This window comes from Cupressus sempervirens, chromosome 2 (genome assembly GCF_028749045.1).
Source record: "Cupressus sempervirens isolate cs-2001-9-10 chromosome 2, ASM2874904v1, whole genome shotgun sequence".
Lineage (NCBI taxonomy): Eukaryota > Viridiplantae > Streptophyta > Pinopsida > Cupressales > Cupressaceae > Cupressus > Cupressus sempervirens.
In genome coordinates, this window is record NC_143119.1 from 518,385,756 (window position 1) to 518,410,058 (window position 24,303).

The window sequence follows — 24,303 nt, forward strand, 5'->3', positions numbered from 1 at the left end:
AACAAGCTATCAAAACTAAAAAGTATGAAGGCGAAGTAGAATGGAGGACTAAACCAATTATTTTTAATCTACAAATGAAGTTGTCAGTTGTTATTGGATCAAGCCTTACTATTAGTCTCTAACAATTGTATCAGTCTAGGGTACATCCTTTGGATTAAAGTTGACCTAATATCCATTTGTAAATCCTTTAATTGGGTGACATTCCAAGTGAATGGTCTAAAATCATCTAATAAGGCTCACTCCTAACAAGTTGATTGAAATCTTTTAATAGGGTCACATTTAATAGTGTGTATTATAACCGTTAACAAGGTTGGCCTTTCATAAGGCATCACTTCAAAAGAGTGAAAAGGAGTACCATGTTACTAGTGGCTTTTCTCAAATTGGGTTTCTATGTAAATCATTTTTCCAAGTGTGTCGATGAATCTTTTATGTTTCATGCTTACATTTCTGCAAGTTGATTTAATAGTAACCTACTAGTTTTAGTGATTGCATAATCTATGGATGCATACATGAAGAATGTTTTATGTGTTCAGTAAGTTGTAAAAAGTTTTATTTATACATCTAGATATTGAATAACTGATTCACCTCCCCTTCTCAGTACTTCTAAAATAATTCCAACAATATCACTAGCATAATATGGTCACACTAGGGTCACTAAGGGAAAGGAGGAATCTCAGGTCTTTAAAAGCATTGCATGGAACTTGCATCAAAATTATATGTTTTCTACACAACATATTGTTAAAACTATGATTGATACCATGTACTACCAACATAGTTATCTTTGTTGACATCACCCAATAGTTAGGGTTTACTATACTAAGGGTGTTTATAGAATAGAACCCACCCAAAAATGAAAATTTGAGGATAACCAAATTGATTTTCCTTCCATCCTGTTCTTCCTACATGGGCTTCGTTTTGAAGAATCTAAACATGTGGGGATATTACTGATAGTAGAGTTGTACTCTAAGTTGTAGTTATAATTCCAAATCCCTTATCCTTAATTCACTATAACTACATACTAGGGTATCTACCCACCATCTTTCATAGGTCAAATTCACCACAATATTCAAGTTCAAGTTATGCTATCAAAGTCACCAAAGTTGGTATGGTCATCTACACACACACACACACACACACATCCTATGTTACTTCATTGCTTACACAAATTCTAATTATCATCAAAGAATGAACTGAATGTTGGGGCTCTTATTTATAATCCATATTTCATGTCCCCTAGTCATACATGACTTATGAATTCAGCCTTAGGTTTCTAGTTTGTAACTAGGTAGGCGTATAAATCATTAGAAGCATGTTGTCAATAATTGCTTACTGACTATTAAAAATATCTCCTCATAGGTCATCATCACTTTTCCTATCATACCTTATGGTGATGCAAGAGCATCCAGAGGTATAAGGGCAATCCTGTTTCACCCAAAAAAATGTACTTAGACTTAGTTTCTATTTTAGGTGTTTTCATTTTTGGATACCCATTTCGGTCAAATAAAGGTTCCAACTCTCGTAGTTCCACTATCAGTGTTCTAAGATATAGTTTTTAATCACCTTGGGATACATGTAAATGCTAGAAAAATAAGAGTATGTAATTGAGCCATAATTTTGGTGAACTAGAAGGTATAAATTGGTTGAAATATTGTCATTGTAATTTATAGCATTCCAGAAAAAGAATCAGGTCAAAAGGCCCCACAGTTTGAAGGTTATCGCAATTTTTCAGTTTTTGGAGACATCCTAAGAATGCTTCAAAGTTAGGTTAGGGGCATTAAATGACCTTGAATAGGGCCAAAAAATGGGGGATGAGCTAGGCTTGTCCATAGGGCTAGAGAACACTTTGAGAACTTTCTAAAAATGTAAACGGTTTGTCAATCGGAGCTACAGTTCAAAAGTTATACCTCCTAGAAGTTCAGTTACCGTTTTCGAATTCTTCTAATTTTGCGCCGACTTCTAATGTGACTTCTAGATCCTTCTATTTGATCGGTGGGTGCCTACTAGAACTTTCTAGAATATATTCCTAATCAAGGTCTATTTAAGAACATTTCTGGCATTGTAAAAGGTAGTTCGAAGTGCAGTTTGAGAGAAGGTACTAGGAGAAGAATTTATCTCCAGATTTATACTATTGTAAGCCCTTAGGGCATGTCTTGAAGTCTATTTTCTCTATACTAAATGTATTAGCATATTTACATAGTTAATAAAATTTTCCCCTTTCCTATTGTGTCCATTCTGTGCTTGGGTCGTGTCTTCATCAAGTGGTATCATAGTTTTCCTGAGTGTGTAGACAGAGCGTTGACTGTGAGGCAGTCTGCACTAAGACTGTGTGGTTGTGGGTTTGAGTTAAGAAGATGCCTCCATGAAGAGAGCATGGTGGAAGGGCTAGAGCTATTAATCTTGAGGAGGTTAGAGCCCTCCAAAGGAACGTACAAGGATTGCAGGAGGAGCTCCATAGAGGAACAAATGTTGCCGCAGGCAATCAAAGTGAAGATGACAATAAAGAAGAAGAAATTGGATTAGAAGGGGAATTTGATAGGAGAGTTTTGAATCAGGCAGAGGAAAGGATTTTTAGGGCCATTAATAAGTTTGGGAAAAGACCTACAATTGATGTGGGTGTATTTTCAGGAAATCTGAAACCAGATGAGTTGATCGATTGGGTCAATGAACTAGAAGAGTACTTTCAGTATGAGGATATTAGGAATCCAAATAGAGTTAAGTTTGCAAAGGCCAAACTCAAAGGCCATGCCAAAATCTTGTGGCAAGAGGTTCAATTGGAAAGAAACAGAAGAGGAAAGGAGAAGATCATAAGGTGGGATCGTATGGTGGACAAATTGAAGAAGCAATTCATTCCTATTGATTATGAGCTTGATTTGTTTAAGAAGATGCATGGGTTAAAGCAAGAAGGAAAATCAGTCCAAGAATATACAGAGGAGTTTTATTGACTTCTGATCAGAGTAGGGCATGTAGAAGCAAATAAGGAGAAGGTTTCTCATTATATCAGTGGGTTGCGACCTATCATCCAAGAGGAATTAAGTCTAGTAAGAATGACTAGCATTAAAGAGGCATATCAATTTGCCCTATGAGTGGAATAGAAGCTAAATAAGAGGTTTGAAGGGAGATAAAGAGGGCGTGGTCAAGGAGGAAGGGGTAGTGGTAGGTCATCTAGAGGCCAAAATGAAACCCAAAAGAAAAATGAAGATGTGGGTACTAGCAGGAACCAGAGGAATGAGGGTTTCAACTGCTCTAGAGATCAAGACTTTGGAAATTAGAGAGGAAGAGGTAGAGGACATGGAAAAGGAAGAGGAGGCTTCTGTGGTACCTATTTCTATTGTAATAAAGAAGGTCATCGTGCCTTTGAATATCCTCAATGACAAGGAAGGATAGATAGGAGAGTTGAGGGTCAAGCTAGGGTTGCTCATGTGGATGAGGATGCACAATCATCACATTCAGAGGATGCAAAAAGAGGAGAGACTTTAGTAAATGAAAGGGTCCTACTAAGTGGTGAGATTGAACTAGGACAAAGGAGGAGTTTATTTTGTACCAGGTGCAAGTGTGAGGATAAATGTTGTGATGTGATCATTGATGGTGGTGTTGGTGTTTTAACTGGTACTAAAACTACTAAGCGACAAAAAGCTTAATACCAGAATGACAGTACATACACAATCTAAAGACTAGCCTATTCTTATCAACAATTGCATATGTAAGGTATTTGGACCCAACTTCAACAAAACCACAAATGGTTTTCTACTCTTTTGGCTTTGCACAACCAGGGTGGGTATACCCAGGGATGGTTCAAATATGAAACTACTGTATGAGGATTATTCTTAGTTTCATTCTTATTCTTATTTCAAAATCCTCAAATATATACATAATTCTTACTAACTTGCCAAACACATCCCATAAATAGATATGGCCAAGAAATCTTCTATAGATCTGCAGACGTTTTCAACAACAATGGCTAACTGAAGCTAAAAAGATTTCATGCAGACAAGTGCTGGCCAACTTTGAAGATCTACAGGAAATAAAAGTAAAATTTGATTTCATGATGCATTTGAACAACCATTTTTAAGATACTTTTCTTTCAGCTGAAATAACTTGATCAGTGCCTAATCCATTGGGGTTTCAGAGTCTATAGAAAAATCTAAGATCTAATTTGTTGCCTTACAACAAATTGTATCAACAATTCTTATCAGAACTTATCATTCAAAATCCTTTTCAATACTTAAATAATCTTATCACATTCATCAAAGCTTTTACTTAATCCACTGAATTAATAGAAATGATAGATGGATATACAACCTAACTAGATTGCATTCAATTGTACAGGCTTTTACTCATACAAAATCAAGGTAGCTAAGTATTGAGTAGGAGACAAAATTTAGAAAGAACTGATATGGGGACAGTTCATAGTTTGTATTCATTTCCTTTGAAAATGGTACATCTTTTACAATAAACTCAGAATAGCCTTCAGAAATAAACACAGTTCATTCTATCTTCATGTATTTTCAGAAAATTTGACAGAGAAACACATTACAAACTTGCCTTCAAAATTTGGACCAAAAACTAGACTAAGCACAATACTTAGAAGAAAAAGAATTCAGACCCTTCTTTAGCCTTGGGATCTCACTTAAATAGTATGAGATGCAACAAGCTTAGGGCTAAAGAGAGTGACACGTGTCCTTTAAAAGATACTAATGAGTGTTTGTAGTAAAAGACAAAAAAAAAACAACAGATAAGCTAACACATCAAAACATCCTGGGTGGTCCCTTTCTGTTATACTTCTCATTTGTTTTAACAAGAAGATAGGACCTGATTCTCCAATTATTCTTCATCCTCAGAGTAAGTAGCCATGAGGTTTGAAAGTGATGTATTGTCTTCAGTTATCTGTAAATTTACTTCAGCCTAGGGAGTTTCTATGTCCTCAGTATTAACTTCGGGGTGATTGTTACTTTTTCACCTTCTTCCTCATCATCTTCTGATATTTTTTCTAGAAATTGATTTTTCCATTTATTAAAAGCATCATCATCTGGCCAATCAAAGCTCAGAACTTCTCTTTGTATCATTATCAAGGAATTTGTTTTTTCTTCTAAAACATCAAATTCTTTCCCCATATCAGTATAAAATAACTATACTTTTACTAGTTCCTCATTAGTCTTAGCCCAGAACCAGTGACCAGTCTCACTCATGATGTTTATCATTCTTTCATTTAATAATTCATCCATCTCCCTTTTCCACTTTTCTTTTTCTTTTAGCATATCCATAGATTCTAAAGCACAAGGAAAAAGTGTAAAATTTTCAGCGATGTATTGGGAAAAGCAGAGTGTTAATCTTCTCTGTAAAGAATCCCTTTCATCATCAAAATTCTCTAGCTTATTTAATAAATAAAAAATCTTCTCAACTTGATGATAGGGCATTTGAACTACAGATATACATATGATTGTAATATCATTATTTCTCTCCCTCCATTTCTGTGCAAGAAGAGTTAGCTTATCCTTATCCCTGTTCAAGTCATCCATGAGGGCTGCAATTCTAGCCAACTGATCAAAGAATTTTGACCATTGTATTTTATCCCTCAAATATATTATACCCTGTTTCAACTTTTCTTCATATTGATTTCTCAATTCTATCTGCAACTCATGCAATTTTGTTTTTTCTGCTTCAAAGTCCTCTGCAGTATAGAATTGGGGCCTTTCAGGGGTGTCAGGTATTTCAATGATAGGGGTTGATCCAACAAATGACTATGAAGGGTATGCAATTCTAAGTGTACTGGATTCTCCCACCTTTCTTTTCCCAAGTATCTTCTCCAATTGAGATACCTTGGTTTCCAACTCAATTCTCTTTTTTACTTCTTGATTGTAGGCATCCACCACTATTTCATACTTATTCTGCAAATTAGTCATTTCCTTTTCTTCTCTTTCTGTAGTGGCCAAGGAAAATTTAGAATAGTCCACATTCATGTAGGCTGCCTGTACATTTGAAGTATTAGCGACCCTCCTCAAAATGATATTCCCTGTTAGTCCTGAATCATCAGGCTGTAATGGAGTAGTCCTGGATCCTCTTCTTAGTGACCACATAACAAGGGTAGCTTGATCATTACTAAATGTTGTTCCTAAGAATTCCTTTTTATCTGGATCTTGTAATCCTAAATTATTTGACACAGAATTAAAAATTAAGGCATTAGCAATATCCCAATTGGGCAATAATAAAATATTTGCATTTTTCACCATCTGTCTACCCTTGTCAGGGGTTATATTTTGGAATTTTTGTATCATTTTCTCTTTTATTTGATTCTAAATGGAGGCTTCATCCATTTCTAGATGCTCTACTTTCATATTCCTACACCTTTGTTAAAAAATGTGCATGTTTTCCCTCCATGCAAACTGATGGAAAGCCCTAGATTTTACAAAACTATTATCAAACAAAAATTGTTGACTGGCTTGCTCCAAAACAGGGTCTAATTTTCTTCCTCTAAAATCTACTATAGTCAATTCAAAACTTGGCACAGGAGGCTCCTAGGGGTTCCCTTCATCAATTTCTGCTTGAGTAACAAAAACTCCTCCTTGCGACCCCATTTGTTCAATTTGCTCATTGGTGAGCTGCTCTTTCTCAATTCTCATTGGAGTTTGGGAAGGTGAGTAACCTTCATCATGGGATTCCTCTTCCCTTATTATTTTTCTTCTTTTGGGAGAAGGTTCAGGGGGTCTTTCTTCAAGGACAGTACTAGTAGATTCAATTACCTATTTTTCTTTGTTTGCAATGGGCATCTTCTCCCGAATAACAGTATATCCTGTCCTCTTTCAGACAACCAGTGGACCTACTCCTGTGTTAGGGGTGAAACCCAATTTCCTCATAACTTCTCTGGCTTTATCTGGAAAAGAATCAATAAAATGTTGTTTATTTTCATTCATTACCTCCACTATTTCTGAAAATGTACTCATGAGCTTATTTATCCTATCTGCATTAGTTGTAGCATTACTAAGAGGACTGTAATCTTTGTCAAAACAATTAATGAATTCCAAAACTTTTGAATAGACTCTCCATTTTTCTTTCTTTGTTTCTTGCTCCTGGAGAGAGTATTCATTCCTTATTATATCTTCAGGGAAGTAGAATTCATGCTAACTCGGACGAAGCTTGATCCTATATCTAAGAGCAGAATTAAAGAAGTCTTCTGTGTCACAAAAATGAGCATGAGATACTACCATCTTAGACCGATCCAAAAAATTTTAGAGGAAGATCCACCCTTCTTTAGTGATTACAAACTGGTGAGCTATAGTGCAAGTAGGAAAAATTGATCCTGTTCCCCTTTTGTGCAAAAAGGTTTCCTCCACTCCTCCTAACTACCATAAAAATTCAGCTACCCCTACCTTTAAAGGTACCTGATAGGGTAGTACATGGGGTATCCCTTTGAAACCATAGACCCTAATGACAATTGAGACTGGATATGGGATGATATCTCCCCAATTATGTGAAACCTTTAAACTATGGCGTCTGTCCATAGGCCTAACAAGATGCATTAGTGCCTTAGGAATTCTGGGATTGTCACTTAATATGAGGCATCTTAGTTTAGAAGCAAACTGCCTATCAAATCTAACAAAACTAGCATTTTCTGCTTCCCAAGTCATGTTTGCACTCCATAATTGAACTGGTAGTGCCTCCCCTTCTTGTTCCCTATTTAAAACCATTTCTTTACCGAAATATGTAACCCCTTTAAAAAGAAACATATGCATCAATAGGGAGTACTGACCCCAAACCTTTTCCACCTTGCCCTTTGCAATCCCCACCAATCCATTGTGAATCTCATTACCCAGGTAAGATGCAAAATCAAAAAATATTTCTACACCAAAAGAAGAGATTTGGGTGATCATATACATGAAGCTCACTGGAATAAAGTCTTCTTCACCCTCTTCGAAGACTCTGCACAGGGTCCTGTATATTTCTACTACCCTGGAATTAAAGCATGATTTCTTGAAAGGTTCCTTAGAAGATGATGTTATTGTTGGTAGGTTTCCAATTTTGCCTATGTGGGCTTTCAATGCACCTTGCCTAACTATATCCCTTTTGGACATATATTCTTTTTCTAACTCTATCAAATTAATGGGCACATGATACATGGTGAGAGGTCCCAGACTGAAAACCTTCCTAATTTCTTCTGGACTAATGGTAATTAAAACCTCACCATCCATTCTTCTCACTACCTTAGTGTTTGGATCATAGCTTTTTGCTATAGTTTCAAGCAGGTCATAATCCATAAACACATTGGGAACAACAAGCTTCCCAAGATCAAAATTCCATATATTGGCATGAGGGGCATATAACTTCCTTTCTACAAACCATTTTTTGAACAGACTCAAACAAGTTTGAGAAGTCTGAGCATCCTGAACCCAATTACCCTTATCATATAGTCCATCAGCTATTCTTAGCCTAGGGTTCAATGAGGTTAACCTCTTTACTTGTGCTATCTCTATAGTAGACTCAGGAAGCAACTCAAGCAAATCATCATGTACATTCCTATCCAAATAATTTACTGCACCTGAAAATCCCTTCTTCGGAGGCATCTTGGACTTATTTTTCACAGAACTGAAAATCCTACAAGGATTATGGTAGTATTACTTACTTGAATTTTTTCTTTGTTTTCCTCTGTATTTCTGCAAACTTTCTGCGAACAGACAACTTCACAATTTCTACGAGGCTTTGGCACACTTTCCTTCTGTAATTGCTTCTACACAAGAATGGCTTCAAATCTTTGCTCACGTAAGATGAAACTGATGAAATCTCTCTGTATTATACTCTATTTTTTTCACGGACAATGCTTTCATGTCTAATTAATACAAGGAGTGGCACTACATTCTGTGTTTAAAACTACGCCGTTGATCTTCAAAGATCCTACGATCATGTGATACAGAGAGAACAACTAGGAGTTGCATTTGACATGTCAGTCAATTTACCCAATGAGAACTTACCACATATATCATTCTTTCCTTGATGGTGCTTGTATCTGGACCCATTGACATCTGAGGACATGTCTCAGCATGTCGCTACTTTGTTATGCATAAAAAATGAGCATCTTTCCATAGCGAAGCAGCGACAATCGTCGATCTGATTTGGAATCAATCAAATGATATGCTACTGGATTTTCTCAGAAAGAAGGTGGTGGGCCCTATTTGCTATGTCACTATAATTATCTCCCTCGCAACTCTTCATAGCAAGAAGATGACAGCCATTGATCACATACTCAATCAAGGGTGAGGAAACTACACGGGGTCTTCTGATTCATATTCGTTATGTCGCATGGCTTTAAAAGCATGCAATTTTGCATAGCGAGGTAGCAAGCTCCGTTGATTCCATTCTAAGCTGATGTTCAAGATCTCTTTGTACATTTGGTCAGAAAGGCATTAATGAAAAATGGATCTATGCATAGTTGGCGCCTATCAAAAATTTATTGTAGTCATAATTATCTTTCCATGTCACCAAAGGTCCTGCCGATCTTCAAATTTCATGAGGCCTCGTTACTTCGCTAATGGTAAAGTATCTGATTTTTTTGATAGAGAGGTAGCGAGCTCCAACATTTTTAATGAATTCTATACTAAAAAATGCAAGGGGTAGAAGATAATTATTACTGTTATTTAAACTACTTTTGACAATGGCATTTATGACTTGTCACACCACCTGGTGTAGTCACAGTACCGGCAAAATGCAACGTCACTGCCCCTTCATATTTCATGGCCTTGCTACTTCACTAATGGTGAAGTGTTTGATTTTTTCGATAGCGAAGTGGCAAAGTGTCAGAAAAATCATCATTCTGGCTCTATTTTTAGATATTCTATTGGGTCCCCTTCCCTATTTGGGCAGTAGTTGCAACATGTACCTGCACAATAAATCATTCAGAAAACAAATCTCCAACCACTGTATCTTCACTTTGCGGTCCCACCTCATTAAATACTCAGCACTCGCTACCTCGCATGGCTTAAAAAGCATGCAATTCTTCATAGCGAGGTAACAACAGTGGTAGATCTACTTGGATCTAATGGCTGGAAAGATTGAGAAAAAAGGGGATCTCAGGGGAACAAAAAATAAAGGGGACAGAATATTCGTGTCACTTGAAAATTCAAAAGTTTCACGCTCGATAGTTTATGAACAGAGAGAACATAGGGTTTTCATGAGTTTTTTTCTTTATGGATGGATTATCTAGAAACCCTATGTTTCACTTAGAAATAAAAATTCTGACTTTTCTACAATTTAACAAAAACTTTTGCTGCACAAAAAGTTAGACCAACAGGTGGTAGCACTAATAACTTGGTGTCAGAGGAGATGGTCTCTAAGCTAAAGCTCAAGAGGGAGAAACACCCCCAGCCCTGTCAGATTGCTTGGGTGAAAGATGATCATAAGGTCCTGGTAAGTGAACAATGTTTAGTGAAATTCAAAATTGGGAGTTACCATGATGAAGTTCTCTATGATGTTATTCCAATGGATGTATGCCATCTATTATTGGGAAGACCATGGCAGTTTGATAGGCATGCAATACATGATGGTCATGCAAACATATACTCTCTAACAAAGGATGGAGTTTGCCACAAACTGAAGCCCATGAAAAAGGAAGATGAAAAGGTATGTAGCAGTGCTAGGATTTGTCTTGTTGATGGAAGGAAGTTTTTAGATGGCATGAAACATCAGTGTATGTGCTATGCTTTGATTCCTAGGAAAGATAAAGAAGGTAGTAGTGAAATACCACTTGAATTTTTAGATTTACTAGGTGAGTTTGGAGATATTATCTCTGATAATGTTCCAAAAGGATTGCCACCAGTAAGGCAAATCAATCATCAGATAGATTTAATCCCAGGAGCTAGTTTTCCTAACAAGGCTGCTCATAAGATGACTCCTGCTGAAACTGAGGAGCTAAACAGACAACTGCAGGAGCTATTGAGAAAGGGCTTGATTTGAGAGAGCCTAAGTCCATGTGCAGTACCTGCAGTACTAGCACCAAAGAAGTATGGAGAGTGGAGGATGTGTATAGACTCTCGAGCTATAAATAAGATAACCATCAGGTGTCGATTTCATTTTCCTAGAATGAATGATCTTATGGACTGCTTGAGTGGAGCTCAGTACTTCACAAAGATAGATCTCAAGAGTGGTTATCACTAGATATGGATTCAAGAAGGAGATGAGTGGAAAATAGCCTCCAAGACCAAGGATGGTCTTTATGAGTGGTTAGTCATGCCCTTTGGATTGATGAATGCCCCAAGCACCTTCATGCGGCTTATGAATGAGGTACTTAAGAAGTTCTTGGAAAAAAATTTTATTGTCTATTTGGATGATATTTTAATTTTTAGCAAGAATTTGGAAGAAAATTTATTGCATATTCATAGTGTCCTTGAAAGGTTAAGGGAAGAGAAACTGTTAATTAATCTGAAGAAGTGTACCTTTGCTAAAAAGGAATTAGTCTAATTGGGGTTTGTTATATCACTTGAAGGTCTCAAAATGGATCCAGAGAAGGTAAAAGCCATCTTGGAATGACCTACTCCAAGGTTTGCTACTAAGGTAAGATCATTTCATGGTTTGGTTAGTTTTTACAGGAAGTTCATTAAGAATTTCAGTGGCATATGTGCACCCCTGACTGACACAATAAGAGGGGATATAAAAGAGTTCAAATGGACTGTGGCAACTGTGAAAAGTTTTGAATTGCTGAAGAAGAAGGTGACATAACAACCTATGTTGGCACTTCTAGATTTTAGAAAGGTGTTCCAAGTTGATTGTGATGCTAGTGGCAGTGCTATTGGGGCTGTATTAAGCCAAGAAGGTAAGCCTATTGCATATTTTAGTGAAAAATTGAATGATGCAAAAAATAAGTATTTTGTTTATGATCAAGAGTTCTATGCAATAGTTCAAGCCTTAAAGAAATGGAGGCATTATTTATTGCCAAAGGAATTTTTTTTGTATACTGATCATCAGGCATTATAGTACCTAAATAGCCAAGGTAAATTGAATGAAAGGCATATGAAGTGGGTAGGGTTCTTATAGAGCTATAGATTTGTGTTGAAGCATAGAAGTGGAAAATCTAATAAGGTTGCAGATGCACTAAGTAGGAGACAGTTGTTTCTTACAACAATGCAAGTTGAAGTAGTTGGGTTTGATGAACTCTAGAATCTGTACCTTGAGGATCTTGATCTTTCTGAAGTGTGGAAAGCTTGTAAAGAGCCTGTTGATATAGACAGAACTAAGTGGTTAGACTATATGATTCAGGATGGTATGTTATTCAAGGGCAGTCAATTATGGATTCCAAGGAGTTCCATGAGGGAAAATATGATTAAGGAGAAACACAGTGGAGGGATGGTAGTACATTTTGGTCAAGATAAGACCATTTCCATTATTAGAGAACATTATTTTTGGCCTCAGATTTCATAGGATGTGAAGAAGTTTGTACAGAGTTGTCAGATTTGTCAAGTTGCCAAGGGATTTAGTCACAATACTAGACTATATCAGCCATTGTTTGTTCCATCAAATCCATGGGAGGACATAAGTATGGATTTTGTTCTTGGATTTCCTAAGACACAAAGGGGTAATGACTTGGTATTTGTGGTGGTTGATAGGTTCTCCAAAATGACACATTTCATTTCATGCCACAAAACTCATGATGATGTCCATATTGCAGATTTTTTTTTTAGAGAGGTGGTAAGACTACATGGTCTCCCAAGGAGTATAGTTTCTGACAGAGATTCCAAATTTTTGGGGTATTTCTTGAGAACATTGTGGAAGAAGTTGAGAACAAACTTGAAATTTAGTTCCACACATCACCCATAGACTGATAGCCAAACAGAAGTGGTAAATAGAAGTTTGGGAAATTTGGTGAGATGTTTAGTTGGGAATAAGCCCAAGGGATAAGATTTGATTCTACCACAAGCAGAGTTTGTTTACAATAACTCTGTAAATAGGAGTGCTAGTAGATCACCATTCCAAATTGTATATGGAAGTAACCCAAGGACTGCACCAGAATTGAGGAAGATAGAGCAAGGGGAGAGGACAAGTGCTGAAGCTGTAGAATTTGCTGAACATATCAAGCATCTACATGAGGAGGTTTAGGCACACATTACCAAGATGAATCAAGAGTATAAAGCTAGGGCTGATCAAAGGAGAAGACATAAGGAATTCCAAGTAGGGGATCTAGTCATGGTACACTTATGAAAAGAAAGATTTCTAGCCAGTACTTTCAACAAGCTGAAAATGAAGAAATTTGGCCCCTGCAAAATTTTGAAGAAACATGACTCAAGAAATGCATATGAGGTGGAGTTTCCAAATGGTATTCACATTTCTCCCATTTTCAATATTTTAGACTTAACAGAGTATCATGATGATGGTGCAGATGAGGAGCCGATGTTAGAACCATGTCCAATTCTTTCTTCTAAGAAGGAAGAGATATATGACATTCTAGATCATCATGTTGATAGGAGTACTAGAAATAAGCAATATGAAGAGTTATTGGTCAAGTGGAAAGGACGACCGATCAAGGAATCAACTTGGATATCAGCAGCTGAGGTTTCCCATTTGGGATTTCCTCTACCATTCATAAAGTGACAGGTTCACTTTTCAATTTACCCTAGGTGTCTGATGCAAGAGCATCCAAAGGTATAAGGGCAATCTTGTGTCACCCAAAAAAAATGTACTTAGACTTTGTTTCTATTTAGGTGTTTTCATTTTTTGATACCCATTTAGGTCAATTAAAGGTTCTGACTCTCACAGTTCCACTATCAGTGTTCTAAGATGGAGTTTTTAATCACCTTAGGATATGTGTAAATGCAAAAAAAATAGGAGTATGTAATTGAGCCATCATTTTGGTGAACTAGAAGGTGTAAATTTGTTGAAAGATTGTCATTGTAATTTAGAGTATTTCAAAAAAAGAATCAGGTCAAAAGGCCCCATGGTTTGAAAGTTATTGCAGTTTTTCAGTTTCTAGAGACATCCTAAAAATGCTTCAAAGTCAAGTTAGGGGCATTAAATGACCTTGAATAGGGCCAAAAAATGGGGTATGAGTGAAGCTCCTCCATAGGGCTATAGAGCACTTTGAGAGCTTTTTAGAAATGTAAACGGTTTGTCAATCAGAGCTACGGTTCAAAAGTTATGCCTCCTGAAAGTTTGGTTACCATTTCTGGATTCTTCTAATTTTGTGCCAACTTCTAATGTGACTTCTAGAGCCTTATATTTGGTTTGTGGATGCCTACTAGCACTTTCTAGAATGTATTCCTAATCCTTAACCCTCTAGGGTCTATTTAAGAACATTTTTGGCATTGTAAAAGGCAGTTCGAAGTGGAGTTTGAGAGAAGGTACTAGGAAAAGAATTTATCTCTAGATTTATACTATTGTAAGCCCTTAGGGCATGTCTTGAAGTCTATTTTCTCTGTACTGAATGTATTACCATATTTACATAGTTAATAAAATTTTCCCCTTTCCTATTGTGTCCATTCTGTGCTTGGGTCATGTCTTCATCACATGGCTCCTAATCCTCCTATCACTTAAACCTTGAAACTTGAACCATTATTTTATATTAGGTTGATAATATCATTGTGACTCTACTTTCTTTTTATGATAGGGTTATTGATCCAAGAATTTAAATAGTAAGGTCTAAGAGTACTCTCTTGATAGTTATAATTTAATATCACTCATTCTTATACAATAAGTCTTGTAACATAAATAGATGTGCATAGCCCTAACTTAAAATTTTATATTGACTATCCCACTAGTTCAACACTATATGTTACATACTTCTTACAATTTAGTTACGTTCTTACCATCATATTTAGATAAATTTATTACCTAATTAGTGGTCTATTCCTCATAGTATACTAAGATACTCCTATTCTTTTTGTGTTTCTAAATAACTCACTTATTGAATTATCTTCTTGGATTACTATCATATCATTTTTTATTTCCAAAGGTTGCTTTCAAATTTAAATTAAGCTCTTGTTTTCTTTCAAAAGATTACCAAAACAATACATTTTAAGCTGTAATATTTTGGGGGTATCCCAATAGCTTGATAAAATTGTATACTTTTAAAGTGTTACCCTCCTATTCACTCACCATTCTATTTTATCTATACAATTTTTCAATACTAAGGAGCAAAAGTAGATTATGAAGATCATAGGTTTTCTTTATTTATGTTAAAATGTCTAAATCAATGCTAGTGTACTTGATCACTTCCATACTAGATATGGACTACAATACTTTTACAAATGATACGATTAGGCATAATCTGACTTCTATTAAATATGATGCTAAACATTTTCTCTTTGATTACTAAGTTATTTACTCATTTATAATCACATGATTGAAAAATGTTTCAGGGTTCAATGATTAACTTAGTTATCACCAAGGGTGATAGTGTTCAATTTAATTTTAAATATTTTATGAGATTATAATCTACCTTAATATAAATACAACATTCTTTCATTTAATCATTTGTTTAAAGCCATTAAGATTGGGTTATCATAATGGTTCATTGTTTAAAATCATTAATACCAATTTCAAGTTTTACTTAGGTCTACCCATTAGTTTCATAGTTTAGAAAGAATACATTAGCTTATTAAAATTCAGCAATGATAAATTCGTAATTCATATAGTAAAATTTAAATTTCTAAATTTAACATGGACCCATTGTTTTCCAAGTGTTATAAGCCTAGGATATGATACCAAAAGGTCATGCCCAAAACTAGGGAAAAAACACACCAACAAAATTGGTGTATTTTTCTTATAGTTTTTTACATGACACAAATATACATTGAGCAACCTAATGGTTTAAATTTGAAAAATCAAGGATATATGCTTTGCAAGTTTAAAAAAGCATTCTATGGATTGAAACAAGAACCTAAAGTCTAGTATGTGAGATTAGATAAGTATTTGAGAAGTTTTGGATTTGCATAATGTAATACTAATAGCAATTTATATTTGAAGGAGATTGACAATGGCCTACTAATTGTTGAAGTATTTTTGGATCACATAATCTTTGGAGGTTATTTTGGATCAAGTGAAGTGTTCACAACAGAGATGAGGAAGGAATTTGAGATGAGTATGATTGGTGAGATGAAGTATTTCTTAGGATTTCATATTGTTTAAAAAAACGATGGTATCTTCATATAACAAGATAAGTATCATAATGACTTGATGAAAAAATTTGGTTTAGAGAGTGGTAAACTTGTTGGAACACCTATGGTAACTAGTGACAAATTATCTTGCAAAGATGAAACCACTATATTGTGCAGACAATGTATAGATCTATGATTGGTGGATTTTAATACTTTAAAAAAATGAGACTTGATATACCTACTATAGTTGGAATTATGGGAAGATTTCAATTTAATCCTAAAGAATCATATTATGCAACAGTATTTTTTTCTTAGGTATTTGAAGGGTACACCTAATTTTGGATTATGGTATTGAAGATCAAATGATTTTACCTTATGTACATACATTGTTGTGGATTGGACCGGAAGTGTAGATGTTAGAAAGAGAACTAGTCATGGAGTATTTTTCTTGAGAGGAAGATTGGTTTCTTGGCTAAGAAAGAAAATAAAATCATAGGCTACAATAGAAGTAGAGTATGTAGCAACAGAAAATAGTTGTAACCAAATCATAGAGATGAAACAAATACTGTAAGACATTGGTATCAAATTTATAGAGCTTGTTATCATACATTGTGATAACACAAGTATAGTGAGTATGTCAAAGAATCAAGTTTTACATTGAAAAAAAAAGCATATATCTATTTAGCATCACTTTTTGGGAGAAAAAGTTATAAATAAAGAGATTTGAATGGACTAAATTAGCACAAATGAGAATATACTAGACATATTGACAAAACCTTTTCCAAAGGACACATTTTCATACTTGTGAGGTATGCTTAGGGATATACCCCATCCTACTATTGGGTAGATAATGTAGAGATTGCACTGCTTGAGTGGTAATAGGGCACTATTTCTCTTATCTAGAATGAATGCTTGATGCTTCCTCTATGGGGAAGTATGTATGTTTGAATTGGGTCAATAAGGACTCTTGGTACTAGTACATAATAGTGTCATTGGACATTTGATCTTATTGCAGATCTTATGAAGAGAATTGGCATAATGATACCTTTTCCATTGATGTTGATGGGGGAGAGTAGCATGTGAAACAAATATTTAATATTTTGAGATTTCTTATGAGGCAGAGATACACATGAAATATACTTGTATATTGATTTCAATGGGGGAAGAATATCCTTTGGGGGAGAGTTGTTTTTGAAGAAAATATTTGATTAACGAAGAGGATTTTGAAAGATGTTAATGTATGGGAGAGATTAACACCTTCCTTATTCTTGTTGGTTATAGAATAGATAACATTCATGGACATTTTGAATGGAGGAGTAGTTGCAAAGGTACTTGATAGTCATGGAAATTGGATGTTTTTCATATATATTTCTATAAGTGTCAAAGGCAGAGATTGGTTAGTGTGAATGTTGATTGTGTTACTATGGAGAAGTATCCTAAAATTGCTAGAGACATGATATAGAGGTTTTATGTTGCATTCATGATAGTTTATCATTGATTTCAACATGCTATTTATTCTATGAGGAATTCCATCACAATAGATTGAGTTTGAATTTATGAGACTTCAGGATAACAGATGAGCTTATATTTAGTTTATGTTATGTTCTATAGAGTGTCTATATTATATAGCTAAGATCTAATGTAGGATCATCCTAGGCTTGTTTGTAATCCTACATGTTTGGAGGGTTTTTGGTTAACTGTTGTGGAACTCAGCATGTTCTGGGAGCTCGACATGATCTATGGAACTTGACATGGTCTAGGAGCTTGGCATGGTCTATGGAACTCGGCATGGTCTATGGACTTGGCATGGTCTATGGAGCTTAGCATGGTCTATGGAGCTTGGCATGGTCTCTTGAGCTTGGCTATGCTTGGGATTTACTAGTCATCGGCTTGGTTTTGTTGACACTTGGCTTGGTCTTGGTTCTGTTGGTGCTGAGTTGTCTGTGAGCCAACTTTTGGAATTTTAAATTTATATATGGGTATTTTATTTAGTGTTGTAGTAGACTTGTGGCTTGACCTATATTTAATGTAAGGAATTTAGTTTAGTTTGTTATGCATTGGGCTAACTTATGGCTTAGTTAGGTATAAGTAAGGGGTCTTGTAGTGTCCTTAGGAAAGAAAAGGATGGGGGGCTAAGTTATTAATTTCAGCTTGGAGAAGGGATAAAGTATAGATGCAATTTTTTAAGAGCTAGGGCTATGGCTTAGGAAGTAGTAGATTGCTTGGTGGACCTGAGGCTACAATTATGGATTTTCTTGGTGTTCTTATCTAGTTGTAGATTTAGACTAGTTGGAATCAAGTTTGTAAGCAGATCTTGTTGGATCTTTTAGAACTAATTTTGTAATTTCTATTTATAGTTTGCCCTAATTTGAAAAGCCTTACAATTGGGCATATTGCATGTAATTAGATGTATCTATGAATAAAGCATTGTGATTTGGTATTAGATCTTGTATTATTATTACTTCATTGTTGTGTTTCCATTATATGGTTATTTGTTGGGGTTTTGGACATCTCCTTTAGGGATTCTCATGCCTAGCACTACGTCAAATGGTATCATAGCCAAGGTTGTTCCTGAGTGTGTTGATAGATCACTGAAGTTTAGACAATTTACACCAAGATTTACAAAGAAGGTTGATCTTGTGGCTAATTGATCTTCTAGATTGGTGGATTTGTTGCTTAGGGTTTGCTGAAATTTTGGAAGATGCCTCCAAGAAGATTGGACCCTAGGGAAATTTTTGATCTTAGTGATGTTGTAGAAGAATAGATCTTAGAGAAGGTTAAAGCAAATTTTAGATGTAAGATGGAGGAGGTTAAAGCTAGTTTCAGATCTTATATAGCATTTATGAACAATGACATTATTGCTAAAATTGTAAGTGCTTTAGGTGGTGTACCTAGGTATGTGAGTACTAAAGGTAGCTATGAGGAAGTCACTAAATATTTTGAAGCTACTAGATCTGGTGGTGAGGAAAGAACTAATCATGTCGAGAGACCTATTGGAACTAGGGTTGTTTAGTTTGCTAACCCAAATCTTAGTTGAAGTTGAAGCATAAGATGGAGATTTCTAATTTCATAGGTACTTTGAATCCTAAAGACTTGATTGATTGGATTAGTGAATTGGAATACTACTTTGAGCTTGAGGATATTAAGGATCCACTCTTAGTAAAGTTGTCATAAATTAAGCTAAAGGGACATGCAACTCTTTAGTGGAAAGAACTACAAAGAGATAGAGAAGAGGAAGGTTAAATAAAGATCACTAGATGGAGGTTGATAGTGACTAAATTGAAGGCTAAGTTCATTCTTGTTGATTATGAACTTGAGTTGTTTAAGAAGTTGTATAATCTGAAGTAGAAGGATATGATTGTGAAATATTATACAGAGGAGTTCTACAAGTTGACTATTTGGTTTAGGCATAGAGAATTGTCAAAGGAAAAGATAGCTTGGTACATTAATGGTTTGAGATTCAATATTCAAGATGAGGTTGGTATGTTGAATATTTCTTTAGTTGAGGATGCTTATTAGTATGCTTTGAGAGCAGAGGAGATGCTAAAGAAGAAGAATCAAGGTAGTTCCCAAGGGATGGAGAAGCAAGATATTTCAGCACAACCAAAAGTAGAAGGTGAACCAAAACTTGTTGAATAGAAAAGGAGGATAGGTGGAGGTGGTTTCAAAGGTAATTATTCCAAGTGTGGTAAAGAAGGGCATAGATTTCATGCCCAAATTTATAGGGCAAGAACACAACTACATTTTTTTTAAAAATAAATATATTTACAATATCACTTAGTATCTGACATGCGAATCTTACAATTGTGAACTAGGTTATTTAATTGATTATACTACAAACATCTAAAGGTTGTAATTGGAATCCTCACTAGGTCACTATTCTAACCATATAGCTATGTGTTTGGATTAGAGCATTAACCATACTAGTTTTCGATCAAGTTAAGGTAAGTGAGTGTAGGGTTTGCTAAGATATTTAAACTAGAGCATTGTTGCTTGCTAAATTTAGAGATATATAATTGTCACCTCACACACTCTACATTATTAACTCCTCAAGCCATGCTCATTCTATGACATTATTATGTATATATACGTTTATTTTATTTTATACATATCTTCTTTATCTTCCTAGAAAAATTTACATTGTAAACTCTAGTATAGTTTAAATATTAACGAATCTAATTACACATCACTAGTTTTAAGGAATGAATAATTAACCGTAACATCTTTTATTCAATATTTATTCACTAATTACCATAAATAATCAAGTCTAGTTATTCTAGTCATTACTATTTACTTCCTGAACTACAAGCTACCCATCACTAACAATCTAGACAATTCTCATCTTACTCTTTGATAACATACATCATTAATATATATATATATATAAATGTTCTATTCTCTTTCAACAAGATAATGTTCTAAGTCATGATAATATTGTTCCTAACCACTCTTCCCAACCCAATTGTAATGTTCTAACCAACCCACAAAAATTCTAATGATATAAAGTTTTCCTATACCAATTGTTTAAATCAATTTGTTATAACATATGTTCAAAGGTCATTATAATTTTGATGTACCAAATTTTCATATGACTAAACAATATCAATCTTTATAATAATTTTTTTTCAAAAAGCCATTGTCATTTTTTTTTACCATCTAATCCTAACTTACTTTTCTACTTTACTAACTTACATCTACAATATTCAATATTTCTAGTATCAAAAAACATCCTATCTGGAACTACCATCATTAACTACTCTAACTTTACTATCATAATTATGAACTACCCTTAAGTTCAATATTTAACGTAGTTATTTTACCACAATAAGAAAGACCTACTTAAATCCCATACTTTACTAACCATCAAAAGAAAAATGCATATTAAATTGATACTCCCAACATTCTACTAAATTCTACCCCTAAATCTACCTAACACCATACTGCTTCTTTTCCCCTCCAAATCTGGTGCCTAAATCCCACATTTATGGCTCACCACTAACTCACCTAGCTCCTACCTAGGTCCATGTGACAAGGCTTAAAGGACACCTTGCTGCAAATTTATTCCCCCTACGTACTTGGGTTGGAAATGAATTGTTTAAAAAGTAAACTCGTCTTTTCTTTTATGCAAGCACCATTTTATTTAAACCAAATCCCAAGATAGGATGGTCAAATCAGCAATCATATCATGTGGTGGTGTAAAATCCCAAGGAAAAATTGACTTGTGTCATTCTTCGAACATGGTTCACTTTCCAAAGTCCTTCCCTTACTCCTCCCTAAGTGTGGATTGGTGGGAAAGGCTTTGACTTAGCCCATTTTTCTTTTCCCAAGTAGTTAATGCTTAGTGGAGAGGAGCTAACACAAGTTAGAGAAAGGATCTTAATTTAATTGGTTTCTAAGTACTGACAAGGGTATGGAAACCTAAGTGTAAGAGTTGCATAAAGTTGTAGTTTAGAAGCAAAAGGAGTATAATATACTTCATTTGTTGGGACAAGTGTGAGGAACTATTATTATTATATATATATTTTTTAATTTTTATGAGTGAAGTTTGTACATTCCCTTTTAGATCATGTGAATTTATTTATTTATTTTGGGGAAAGATTTAGGAGCTACTTTAATTCTAGGTTACATGATAGTCCTACATCTTATAGGTATCTACTAGAGATATCAAGCATATACCTTATTATTTTATTAGCCTGTATTCTTGGGAAAACATTATTTCCTCCTCCCATACATTTTCTAGAGAGGAAATAGGTAGCTATAGAAAATTTTCTCATAAATTGGACTATGGGTTTTCTTTCCTTAAGAAAATATTTGTTTATCCTACCATGAATTTTAGTGATCATTTTGATAAGAGGATAGTGTTATCTACTAGCATTTGTTTGAACTTGGAATCCAAAGGAAATAATCATCATGAATTTACAAAGAGCTATTCATCATAACAATTTTCTTCTATCTTATTGAATGCATATAAATTTGCAAAGTAACAACTATGGCCTTGAATTTACCAACTATACACATAATTTTCTTCCACAAAAAATTTATGACATATGTCTACTAATTATATTAAAAGGAGAAGAAAGATCTCTTACATGACCTCCTTCTAATACATCAAATCTTACAATGAGTAATTCCTTGCAAGTAAAATCATATACTTCTCAATAATATCCTTACTCCTCTCATCAATATACACAAATCTGATATTTTCATTTTACATCATATTGAAATAACAATAGAGACTTAGAATCACAACACATTTAAGATGACATAACATTAATTTCTCTTAACACTCTTAAATCTTTTCCACTTCATCAACGTAAAACCCTAATTCCTTCATGGTATGCATCTTCACAAACTTGCACACAACACAGAAGCTTGGAACCATGGAGGCTCACCTCCCAACCTCAAGGAGGCTACCCACCAAGCTAGGGGAAACAATGGCTCAACTAGGATACATTCAAACAATATCACAAGCCAAGCACAACATGGATTCAAGAATATCACAACACATTTACAACCCCAACCAAGGTTTGCACAATGATTCAGACATGGAATAATAAACATTGGGTGAAGGTGGGCTCTTCAAGGAGAAGAATGCCACATCCTTGTGAACAAAAAATCTTGCAATTGAAATATGCTAATAAGGCTTTCAAAAATCATTCCACAACAAGGATATCAAAAATCACATGCCTCAACAAGGCTATCAACACTTACTCTTCTTCACACATTCTCACTTATGTCTCCTATGGAACAATAGAAAAATTATATGGCTTCAATGGAGCCCATTCTCCATGAAACTATCCCCTCTCCAAGAGGAGGATTTCTCAACTTCAACGTTGAGCCCAACTAAACCCTTCACCCCATTTCTTATCTTCCCTCCCAAGGGTGAGTAAAGCCTTCACACCCAACACAACATTCATTCCACCACAAAACATTAGAGAAAACTAAACCAATTGCAAGTGAATCCAACAAGCTCATTTACATGCACTAACATTTACAACATACACCATATGAAAATCACATAATTCCTACAAGAATACTATCACAAGTTCCATATTTCAACTTCCATGAGATGAGACAAAAACCATGTCATGAAACACTAACCTCCTTCCAAGCTAATGGTTGATGAATGGTGATGAAGAGCGCTTCCAAGTTTCATCTCCCAAAAAACCCTAAATGTATCTAGAATTAGAGAGTGGGTGAACAATCACTAAGTTTGGCACAAGCTCCCTAAAAAGACCTCCACTTCTATCCTCGCCTACCCCTCTTACACCCTTGTACCTTTTTACCAATAGGAACTTACCCAAGTGGAGGGATGAGGAAAGGAGTCATGTGACACTCTGATTTTCGAATTGGCTTGAAAATGACTAGTTTAGAGGGTCTCCTAAGTCCCCTAGGCCAACTTATGGTTATATTTAGACCCCCAACCTATACTACTACCATGTGGGTGACTTATTTTCACCAAAATAACACTCAAGAACCACTTTTAGGCTCATTAAAGTTCCTTTAAAATTTAATTTGAATTACATCATAAAGGTGACTCATCCTAACACTACCCAAGGTGGGTTAACTTAATTTCATCATGGGATTAAGTTTAGGTTAAGTGACTTCATGCCAAAAAATTCTATATGACATGTCATTTACACATAGACAACACAAGTGTCAAATGACACACACACATTAAATACTTTACACATCACAATGACATGTCACTAATTAATCATGATATTTAAACTTATAACACCCATGCACAATCAAATTATGAAATAGACACAATACTATGAGGTTTTGAATCTTCCAAAGATTCACCTTGGCTTTACCATTTTCACATAGGTTTGAACCTTGTTTCCCTAAATAATTTCCATGGTTCAATTTTCTTGCACACACAACTTAAGCATCAGTAGTCCAATGGAATAATATAGAAATACATGTAGAATAATCCATTATCACATTAACATACACAATTGATTCCCCTTTCTAATCATTTCCATAAAATATTCAAAACATTGTAATATCAACATATGGGTATCAACATTTATCTTTCTTATCATAACAAAATTACCATTCTAAACACTAACACTATACTTATAATAATGAAACACTAAAGTCGTATCTACTAAATCATTAAAACATAAAAAATGGATCTCAATATATATGTCCTAAGTGAAAATCGCTAATATGTAGACTTAACTAGTATCCTTTCAATCAAGTTAAACATAGTGACATTCCTAGCAATATC